Raw genomic sequence first — 12,143 nt, forward strand, 5'->3', positions numbered from 1 at the left:
CGTCTCAGACAATGGCAGGCAATTCGATAACAAGAAGGTTAGAGAACTGTGTGAAGATCTTGGCATAAAGAAGCACTTCTCTACACCTCACCCCCCACAAGCTAATGGCCAATTTGAAGCCGTAAACAAGACAATCAAGCACGTCCTAAAAAGGAAGCTTGATGTGTCCAAGGGGGCTTGGGTTGATGAGCTGCCCCAAGCACTTTGGGCAATCCGAACCACCACCAGAACACCAACCGGGGAGACCCCTTTCCTCATGGCTTTTGGGACTGAGGCGATGAGCCCCGTGGAGGTCGGACTCCCATCTCCATGGCGTCTGCACTTTAGTGAAGTGACCAACGACGAGCTCCGGAGGCTCGACCTCGATTTCATTGAGGAGAGGAGGGACGACTCCCAGCTGAGGCTAGGCACCTACCAAAGGAAGATGACAAGGTACTTCAACTCCAAAGTCAAGAAGAGGTCTTTCCAAATCAACGATCTCATGCTCAGGAGGGTCTTTCCATCTTCAAAAGAACCCGGTTCCGGCTCCCTGGGACCGAACTGGGAAGGTCCATACAAGATCAGAGAAGAAATCCGACCTGGAACCTACTAGATTGAAGATATGGACGGCAAGGCACAACCCCGTCCATGGAACATTGAACACCTCAGAATCTTTTATCAGTGAATTGTATCATGTTGGATGACTTTCCCAGCCTTTGTAATATTGCTATGGCTCAATAAAATGCGTTGATTAAATCGTTATACTACGTTGTAATATTTCCCAGCCTTACCGAGGCTCTAGCACATGCCTCCCTTTTTGACCTTGCTGAATGCCAAGGGGAGAAGCCTCAATATGGTTGCACCATCCACCATGTCTGGGATGCGTCGTAACCTCGGAGGAGAGGCTCGGGACCCACCACTGGGCCACCTCGCTTGAACTCCGAGGCTCTAGCACATGCCTCCCTTTTTGGCCTTGCTGAACGCCAAGGGGAGAAGCCTCAACATGGTTGCACCATCCACCATGTCTGGGATGCGTCGTAACCTCGGAGGAGAGGCTCGGGACCCACCACTGGGCCACCTCGCTTGAACTCCGAGGCTCTAGCACATGCCTCCCTTTTTGGCCTTGCTGAACGCCAAGGGGAGAAGCCTCAACATGGCTGCCCCATCCACCATGTTTGGGATGCGTCGTAACCTCGGAGGAGAGGCTCGGGACCCACCACTGGGCCACCTCGCTTGAACTCCGAGGCTCTAGCACATGCCTCCCTTTTTGGCCTTGCTGAACGCCAAGGGGAGAAGCCTCAACATGGCTGCACCATCCACCATGTCTGGGATGCGTCGTAACCTCGGAGGAGAGGCTCGGGACCCACCACTGGGCCACCTCGCTTGAACTCCGAGGCTGTAGCGCATGCCTCCCTTCTTGGCCTTGCTGAACACCAAGGGGAGAAGCCTCAACATGGCTGCACCATCCACCATGTCTGGGATGCGTCGTAACCTCGGAGGAGAGGCTCGGGACCCACCACTGGGCCACCTCGCTTGAACTCCGAGGCTGTAGCGCATGCCTCCCTTCTTGGCCTTGCTGAACACCAAGGGGAGAAGCCCCAACATGGCTGCACCATCCACCATGTCTGGGATGCGTCGTAACCTCGGAGGAGAGGCTCGGGACCCACCACTGGGCCACCTCGCTTGAACTCCGAGGCTCCAGCACATGCCTCCCTTTTGCTTGCTGAACGCCGAGGGGAGAAGCCGCAACCTGAAGTTATGTTCATTTGCTTAAGTCCGAGGCTCACACAGTCAAGTTCATCTCCTTAAGTAATGTTCAGTTGCTTAAGTCCGAGGCTCACACAGTTGTGTTCATTTGATTAAGTCCGAGGCTCATACAGTTGATTGGTTAATGTTAAGATACCAAGTTAAAGTTATTGAGTTTGTGCTTTAATCAACTCCTAGTCCGCTTGTTTAACGAGGCACAAAAACTTGAATAAAGAACAACAATTAGTGAAGAAAAACATTGTATTAATATTCAAAAGGAATTACAAAGGAGGGCCGCTGGCCATTACACAAAGTACTGAAAAGAAAACCTAATCTAAGCCTGGCTGGATGGAGGAGCCGCCTCCACGCTTGGGGTTTCAGCAACTTGGGCATCAGTAGTTGCTTCCTTTGCCTCAGCACTTGGGGCTTCAGCATCAGCTGCCTCGTCACCGTGCACCTCCTCGGCTGGGGTCTGAGGAACCTCATCCACAAATTCAGACCTGAGTTGTGCCAGGTCCGAGTTGGGATAAAGCTCCTCCGCCCTCTCCAGCACTTCGGCATAGGCGAAGTTCCTCCAGTACGCGCTGAAGCTTTTGTACTCCTCTGTGGTGTGGAAGTTGGCGATGTATGCCTTCACCACCTCTTCCGCTGCAGTTCGGGCCTCTTCTCTGGCAGCCGAGGCATCGTTCATGTACCACTTAGCCTGTCCTTTGAGAAACTGATTGGCATCACGAGCGCCGGCCAAGGCGAGATTCGCCTGCTCCAGAGCCTCAGCAGTCACTTTCTGGTATTCATTGGAGACCTCCACCGTCTTTGTCAAGGAGGCCACCTCACACTGTGACTCATATACTTCCCTCTTTCGGGCCTCGATTTGGGCCAAAGCAGACTCGAGCTTCGCCGCTTCTTCTACCCTCTGTGCTTTGGCCTCTTTGGGCTCGGCCTTAGCAACTTTGACCTCCTCTGCAAGGGAGGCAGCCTTCCCCTCTGAGGCGTAAGTCCTTGTCTGAAATTCACTTAATGCCTCCCTGCATTCGAGCACGAGGCCAAAGGTCCGGGCGCTTTGGCTCACCAGTGCCCTTGTAAGGTCGGTGGCATCACAGGACGAGGCATGAAGCTGCCACCTCTCCGTCCAGAACTTGTAAAAGCTCTCGGTGGCACCTCTGATTTCCTCAGGGAGGGCCTCCACCAAGGCTGGGGCCAGCTCATCCTCCCTTCCAGCTAGGAAGTTGGGAGACTTCCCCTTCTCCCGAACCGGCCTCTCCTTCGCCGCCTCCTCTTCGGCGGCTTCCGCAACTCTCCTTGCAGCCTCTTCTCTGGCCTCTTCAGCCTCCACCTCTCTTACCATCTCCATTTTTATGGCCTTAGAGGCTGCAGCAAGGAGTTTTGGCTCACAGGTCTGTTCTGCCCTATAGGACACTGAAGTCCCGAACTTGCTAGCTGAGCTGGAGATGTGCACCAGCTTCCTCTTCTTAGTCTCCTCAGAGACTTTCTCTTTGCCCCGAGGCTCCTTAGGCTTCTCTGGCCTCTGAGTAGATGCCTCCTCCAAGGTCCTAGGAGTGCAGTCCTTCGACAGGCGCTCAACTCTGCCTCGAACTTTCTTTGCTCCACTGGACCCGGGCTTCAGGGGCCTCGCCTTTGCAGTAGAAGTGGCCTTCAAGATAGAGGCCATGTCTGGAGCTGGGTACTCCCTCTTCTTGAATTTATCTGCACCACAGATTAGCATCAGCACAAAAAGACATTCAAGTTAAACATCAAGTGTTGGAGCCCCATACCTCTGGATGCCATCAGCCCAAAGTCCAAGAAGTATATGCTTCTACCAATCAGGTGATCAAAGTGCCGAAGCTTCAGAGGCCTCTTGTAAATATCCTCTATCACCTCGAATTCCTCCCTGCTGAGCTCGAACCTCGTATGAATTCATATTCTGACTTCAAAAGACAAGCAGAGGTCGGGAGACTCACAGGTTCGTAGTACTGGGTCGGCACTGTGCATGACAGGACTTTGTCACCCTCCACTGCCTGCCATTTACCTCGCACCCAGAACCAGGACTCCTTCCACCCCTTGATAGAGGAAGGAAGTCCCACCACAAAGGGTGCGTAAGCCCCCCAAGGCGTGAGGTAGTACCACCCCCTTAACTCCTTCCCAATTACCCGGGGCTGGAACAGGGTCATGAAGACATGAAGGGGCATGTCCTCCCCAAGTGAAACTTCCTTCCACAGGAAGTACGAGCCGACCAGCTGGCTCCACCCATTCGGCAGAACCTGGGTCGACGACAACATAAATTTTCTAAGCACCGCCCTAAAGAAGGGGTGTAGAGGAAGACGCATACCTGCTTTGAACAGGTATTCACTCACGGCCATGCAGCCGGGCCTCGGATAGCAGGCCTGCTCGTTCGGTTCGGGGACTAACATCTCTATGTTATGAGGCACACTGTACCTCTCCCTAAGCTCCCCCAACCTCTTCCCTGTCATGTTTGAGGGCACTCTAGAAGCCCCCCACTCCTAGGTATAATCCACGTCCTCCTCGGCCATGGCGTACCTATCCACCTCGGAAGTCCCCCCATGACCTACCCCATGATCTAAAGATGCTACTGTGACAAGTTCCCTACCCGAAGTGGACTCCATTGTTTGAGGACAAAGAATAACGACGGTTTTTTATGCAAACAATATCTAAAAGAGTTCAACACAAACGGAGACCGATCGGAATGTAATCGCAGACAACCTCGACGCCGGAAAATGGGAAATTTGAGAGAATTTGAGAATGCAAAGTGTTCAAAATTTCTGGAAAGTGGGATTTTCTCGCCTTTTATAAGGGTCCAAGACGAACCCCACCTGTCAGATCAAATCTCAGTCAATCCGAGCCCTCCGTTTCAGATCCAATCCGAGGCGTTGAATTCAAACAGTTTTTGAAATCCTACGCCTCCTATCTATGCGTACCTCACACGCACCTCTTCAGCGTGTCTGCTTCTAAAAACGCCAGCTGCTCTCATAATTGCATTTTTAATTCGTCGGCACCAGCACCTTGGAAGTCGTAACGGTTCAGCTACCTTTCCTCGAAAACAAGCACAAAACATCAAATCATTGGCACAGAGACCAAAGCACAATAATTACCATTGCGCATTCAGCATTCAAGCCTCGCAGGTTCGGTTTCCCAACCACCTCGGCTTCTTCTGGCGCATTCAGCATTCAAGCCTCGCAGGTTCGATTTCCCAACCACCTCGGCTTCTTCTGGCGCATTCAGCATTCAAGCCTCACAGGTTCGGTTTCCCAACCACCTCGGCTTCCTCATATGCCATTCAGCATTCAAACCGGTTCAAAAAAAATTCAAAAATTCTTTCAACTTTTACTCCGTTAAAGTCCACGCATTACATTAATGATCATACTTGGACTTGGGGGACTATTGTTGCGTGTTGTCACACCTGTCCTCTCCACCTGGGCCAGTGGGTCACTCATCCTGACCCACGTGACATTCCTGCCGAGGTGGCCATATTGTCGAGGTGGGTTACATCCGAACTGCTTCTAACCGAGGCTCCGTGCCCGAGGCGTGGAAGCTCTTGGTTGTAGCTGAGGTCCTCGAATGGACGAAGCCCCGGAGTTGATGCGCGAGCCTCAACCACAAGGAAACATCCTCCATGGTCACTTCTCCCAAGAGATCGCCTGCACAGATCTTATTCGAATGATTGATGGAATGTCTGTCATAAGCATAAAAGTCAAGTCTTGTCACTAGCGTGGAGGCCCTGCACAAGCAATAAATGCGCCGTAAGCTAGCAAGTCAAATCCCATGCCTAAGAACAGACGTTTAAACTAAGGAGATGAGGCCACGTGCCACTTCATCCAAGGGCCCCCATTCCATATGTATCACTATAAATACCCACATTGTATAACGTCAAGGGACTAATGCAAGAATCAATACTAAAGACTACATTTTACTCAACTCTCTCCCATTTTACTGGCAATACACAAATCGAGTTTATACATTTTTGCATATATCTACTAGCACCAGTTGGTAATCATTGTACAACCGGATTAAGAACAACCCGTCGGATCCCGAACGTCACCGTCCCGGGTCGTTCCCACGCCCCTTTGAACCGCTCATTTAGACCGTCCACGTGTCTTAGCGTGCTGGACATTCGCCCACGCAAGCGCGGGTGAGATCGGCATCTGTTGGCGCACTTTTTGGGGTCAACAAATACTTCACTATCTTTTTTGTTGTTCCAAATGAAAGTATTCTAAAGTGACACAAAACACTACTTGTGTGCAGTGATTGTCACTACCATATGGAACGTGTTTGTCTATCAAATAAAGAAATAGCATTCTTATATGCATTTTTCATATTACCTATTAGCTACGCACTATTTACTTCATTTTATTCACTTAAATTTCATTATAATGCTCTTCATTTTCTACATGCATTTTTATAATCGTATCATTAAATGTTCTGTATAATTTATAGCATAAAGTTCTCAACTTTCCAGTTTCACTTAGGGATCTCCCAATTCTCTCTTAACTTTCAACTTTTTTTTTTGACAAGTTACAAACATTTTCGACAGCTCTCATTCAACTCCTCCTAATCATTATTCTATTAGCTAGATGCATCCAATACTAGAAGTTGAAGAAATTCATTAAGTTGGTGGTCCAGCTATCCTTTAAACGAAGGTTGATGGATCTTCATTTCTTCATTCTGTACGATTCAGTTTGAATACATATTATAGTGGTCTTCACTATAAAGGACTAAATTCTTTTGTTATTTCATAATTGCAGAGCCCAAGTTCTTCAGTTCCCACTACCATCTGCATCTAGATTAGTTGACTGCAAAATTTAAACTCTTGAGAATCATAATTCTATTCATGTATGAAATTAAATTTTACAAATCCAAAAGCATTACCATTGCCTTCTTACTTAATAATAGAATAATATAATTTGTACTACTCAATAGTGGCATTCATTGAAAATAATGGTTTTTAAAAATATGTATTATACAGCAGTTATTACACCCATATGAAGTTTCAGTATGCTCCAGGTTTATTTAGAGAACCTTACAAAATCAGTAAAGGTCCATAAACTATATGATTCTATTGTGTTCTCGTACATGACAATTACAAAGATTTCACTTATTATATTAATATGATATTGTTGACACACAAAATGTTCAGCCCAAGTTGAATAGCCCAAGGAATAAAGTCCCATTAGAAGATCCCCAAAATCAAATAGCCCAAAGAACGACCCAATTAGGCAATGCAGGATAAAGGCCCAAATAGGGAAGCCCATGAACGCGGTAATACCATCGCCCAAGGTTGCAAGTCGGCTAAGATTTGAGCGAATGAATTGCCATGCAGTCGCCCAGAGCTGTGACTCTGCTCTTGTCCAAATATTCGAGTCGCCCAACATTTTAGCAAATATAAGATGTTATGGTTACCCAAAAGTGCAGTTAATGAAGCAGTTATTGGGTAGTCCTATCACGTTCCACTATTCAAGGAATTCAATTGAAGACGGTTGAACGATAAATGTAATGGCAGTAGTTAGAGAAGGCAGTTCCATGACAAGTTGGTCATTACGAGGAAAGTGGGCAGTTATAGAGCGATCAAGCAGTTTTTAAGCGGTTGATCACGAAGAGATCATCCATGGATTATAAAAGGAAGAAAAGACATAGAGCAAAAAACCCCGAATCAAACACTCTCAAACAGAGAATATGTAATTTTAAATTTCTTAGTTTAGATTTAAACATTTTTTTTTTACAGTAACTCGTGTGCTTGCGCCCCTTGGAGGCATTCTGTTTTTATTTTCCAATTGTAAAGTCATCGCCAATAAAAACACTCCTTTTTGGGACTTTGTCTCAAGAGGATTGTCTCTTACACAATCGTTTGATCCCTTTTTAATTGTTAGCGACTAACCCGTACGAAACAGATATAATATTTCATCCTATATTTTTGAAGATGAAAATAAATTGTCGTGAATGAAGAACAAGCCCAAAAAAAATTGCTGAGATCAGCTATAGAATGAAGCTCATCCAACCAATGGATGATACTTAGGTGATTAGCTTACAAATCATTTATATATCTCTGCAATATATCAAGACTTTCAATTATTTCCAAAATATGCTACTTATCTCTACAAAATCATCAACAGCCATCCAATATGATGATTATAATATCTATTATCTAAATAATAAGATTCGAGTATGATCTTCTCATATTTCCTTTCAACCATTTTCCAAGTTTTATACACATGTGGGATTCCAATTATCATATAGGAAAAATCTTCACAGTTCATATGCCAATCTCATCAAGTTTAGATTCTCACAATTTACAATAAATTCTAATGGAATGACTCTAAGGCTCAACACTTTGAAGCGGTAGAGCACACAAGATGTGTTGATTCTGTTATGCCTTTTCTTCATTGCTTCATGCTCTTTCAAAGCTTCTGTTAAATTGAATCACTAAGAATCGAAATTGGATCGGTTATTTGAGCAGAAAATTATAAATTGCAGAACAATAAAAAATTGAACACAAAGATATGTTTTGCCTTAAAAGGGCCCGAATGTTCAGCCTTTCGACCTAATCACCCGTTGAGCATCACCAAAAGGTGATAAAACTCAAGATCCACTAAGTATCAATCGAGAATAGTACAAATGTATGAAGAAACCTTCGAGTTCCCTTTCACCTCTTCACACTGAACAACCCAAAACATCCTCCCAATCACTAATAGACTGTACTACAACAATCATACTACATCACTAAGAAATCAAATTGAGAAGAACACCAAGAATATTTGGATTTACAGTATCGAAACGAAGAACCCTAATCTTTCACTCAGAGAGAAGAAAAAACAGGCGAAAGGGCACACTGTATCATATCCAGAATTAGGGCTAAAACCAAGTTAAGTATCTGATCAGCCAAACGTCACATACCAAGAGCCAAGATTCAGCCATGTGGACGACTGATCTCTACCCCTTCTAAATGAGGCATTCACGCTTCTTTTTCATAAAACATGTTTTAGAAACCGGGGAATATAATGGACTCAAGTCTGCTCAAAACATTTGGGCCAAATAAGAAATAGTGAGGCAGCCCAAAAAATAATATCAATCTCCACCTTGCTGAACTATTTCTTGATCTTTACTAGTGGATCTAAAAGTCTATATCACATCTTGGATCATTTGCTCTAATTACCTGTAAGAAAATAAAAATATTAGTTCAAATTTGTTCAACACAAATTACTTGAAGTTCTGACTTTTTACTTAAGTAATGTTCAGAATCTTCAAGCAATTTAAAAATTTATTTAAAGGTAATACCTTGGTTCCTAAGTCTGCAGGATTAAATTCTGAAGGAATTTTCACCAGATTTATCATACCTTTTTCTGCCATATTTCTCACAAAGTGAAACTTTATATCTATATGTTTTGTTCTGTCATGATAGACAGGATTTTTACTCAAATGTATGACACTTTGGTTATCAGTATAAATCCTAACAGAATTATCTTCAAAACCTATTTCATTTAATAAACCTCTAAGCCAGACACTTTCTTTTACAACATCACATGCAGCAATGCATTCAGCTTCAATAGAGGATAATGCAACTAATTTCTATAATTGAGATTTCCAACTAATGCAGCCATCACACAAAGTGAAAAAAATATGAAGATGTAGACCTTCTTTTGTTTAAATCACCAGCAAAATCAGAGTCGGTGTAACCTTTTAAGCTTACCCCTTCATTACTTCTTTTAAACACCAGACCCAAATATGAAGTACCCTTTAGGTACCTCAAAATCCATTTCATGGCTATCCATTGTGTTTCGCCGGGGTTGGATATAAACCTACTTAAAGTACTAATGCCATGAGCTAAGTCGGGTCTTATACACACCATAGGGTACATTATAGATCCTATAGCATTAGCATAAGGTATCTTTTCTATTCTTAAGAATTCCTCATTAGTCTTACATGAATTTTCATTAGACAGTTTAAAATGATTTGCAATGGGCAAAGACACAAGTTTACACTCAAGCGTAGCAAACTTTTCAAGTATTTTCTTTATATAAGAGTCTTGTTTCAACATTAAAATGCAATTATTCCTATCTCTTTCTATTTTCATTCCAAGAATTCCTTTTACTTGACCTAGATCTTTCATTTTAAATTCAGATTTCAACTTTGACTTAATGATATCAATTTCAGATCTATCATTACAGGCAAGCAACATGTCATCAACATATAATAATAGGTAAATGGATCTAGGTCCACCAGAACCTTTATAGAACAAACAGGAATCATAATTGCTTTTAACAAAACCCAAAATATGCACATAAGAGTTAAATTTGATATACCACTGCCTAGGGGCTTGTTTCAGCCCATAAATCGACTTTCTCAGCAAGCAAACCTTATCAACCTTTGACTTTACTTCATATCCTAAAGGCTGGTTCATGTATAAGGTTTCATCAAGATCACCATTAAGAAATGCTGTTTTTACAAAAAGTTGATCTAATTCCCAGTTGAAATGAGCAGTTAAGGCTAATATAATTCTGATTGAGGCATATTTGGCCACAGGTGACAAGATTTCATTGTAATTTACCCCCCTCCTTTTGAGTGAAACCCTTAGCCACAAGTCTGGCCTTGTATCTTTTATTTTGTAAATCTGAGTCTCCTTGTTTGATTTTATATATCCACTTGCAATCAATAACCTTTTGGTTCTTTGGTCTGTCAACCAAAACCTAGGTTTTATTTTTTAAGAGGGAATCCATTTCATCATTCATAGCATTTTTCCAATGTTCAGAATCTAGACTTTTAATAGCTTCATCAAATGTAGCAAGTTCAGAATTTAGTGAATCCAGAGCTGAGAAATATGTAACAAATTCTTCATCACTAATTCTGGTAGAAGGTCTTATATTTCTCCTTTCTCTATCCATGGTTAATTGGTAATCAGCAAGTGTATCTCCTAAGGATTCCTCTTCAATATCAGTTTCATTGTGTTCAAGATTTTCCTCGGATTGAAGGGTCTCCACTTGTAACGCCCCGACCCGCATGGACGGAAACGTCACTCAACTATTGTACCTTAGCCGTAAAGTTAGTTCAATATATTTTTAGTAGAAGGTATAAAGATTAAATTTTAGACTTTAATTAAAGAATTTTCTTTTTTTATTTAAACAATAATCCAATTCTAAAAGAAAACAATTTCAAAAATATTTTTAGAATGGGTTTCATGCATCTAACGACTATTGACGTGAAATTTTGGCAAAACTTAAAAAGCAATGTTGATATTCCAGTTTTTTTGCCTCAAACAGTAATTGTCAAAATAATTTGTTTTCACAGCTATCGACCTTGAAACTTCATCAAATTTTAATGTAAGGTAGTAAACTCCTTATAATATGACATAGTCAAAAATTAGCTTCCGTCGACATCATATGGGGTATTAAAATATTTTTCAAAACTCAGCAACGACCCCATTGAAAGGTAACCGGTGCAGTTCACTTAAAATGACATAAAAAATTCTACCGACGTCAAAACCACATGATTTCAAATTTATTCAGTAGCTAATCCATGAGACTATCAAATCCAATTAGTTTCATCCAAAAATACCAAGTAACGAAAGATTTATGATTTTTTTTAAAGATGAGGCAGAAACTGAAATTTTTGAAGAGACATCAAAACTTTAAGTCGCTAACTTTTTTTTGTATACGGTAATTTATAAATTTATTCCTATGACACATATCTACTTTCAAACATAATTTATTCATAACGAGTGTTCTTAAAATAGATCCACACAATATTCATAGGAATCAAATTTAAAGAAAGTGTAAACATCTCAAAATCAACTAAAGATGTAAATCACCAGCTTCTCCATGACATGTTGCATCATCCTTTACCATCATCTACGCCCAAGGAAAATCCGTTCAACCTATAGGAAGGGAATTAACCCATGAGTTTGAAGCTCAATATATATCATCGGTGCAATTCATTAGCAAATTAGAAATTTCGAACTATAGATTCATATCGTCGCACGTAGATGGATTTCTAGCAAAATCCAATTATTATAGCATTATCATAACACGTAGAGCTGGAGAATGATCATTCAAACTGTTGTAGTGTCGAAGTACCGTACCCGAAGGTACCATTTCATTCAAACATTTATCGAAAAATCAAATTTGAAAACAAATGAACACTTGCACCTCTACCTACCTTGAATTTTCTTGGATAAAAGAACAAAATGTATAGAAAGCCTTCCTTCTTCTCACCCTTGTTATTCCTTAAGCTTAACTTGATATGAAATATATATTTTTTTAGAGAAAATGAGATGAAGTTCGGATTTGAAGAAGTGTGTAGTGAAAAAGTGAACTTCCACTTCTATAACCTTTCTTTTTAATGAAAAATTAAGTGGAGGAGTTGTATTATCATTAAATTTATTAAACTTAATCTTTAACTAAGAATTTGAAGAGTCT

The sequence above is a fragment of the Olea europaea genome, chromosome 23 (genome assembly GCF_002742605.1).
Source record: "Olea europaea var. sylvestris chromosome 23, O_europaea_v1, whole genome shotgun sequence".
Classification (NCBI taxonomy): Eukaryota; Viridiplantae; Streptophyta; class Magnoliopsida; order Lamiales; family Oleaceae; genus Olea; species Olea europaea.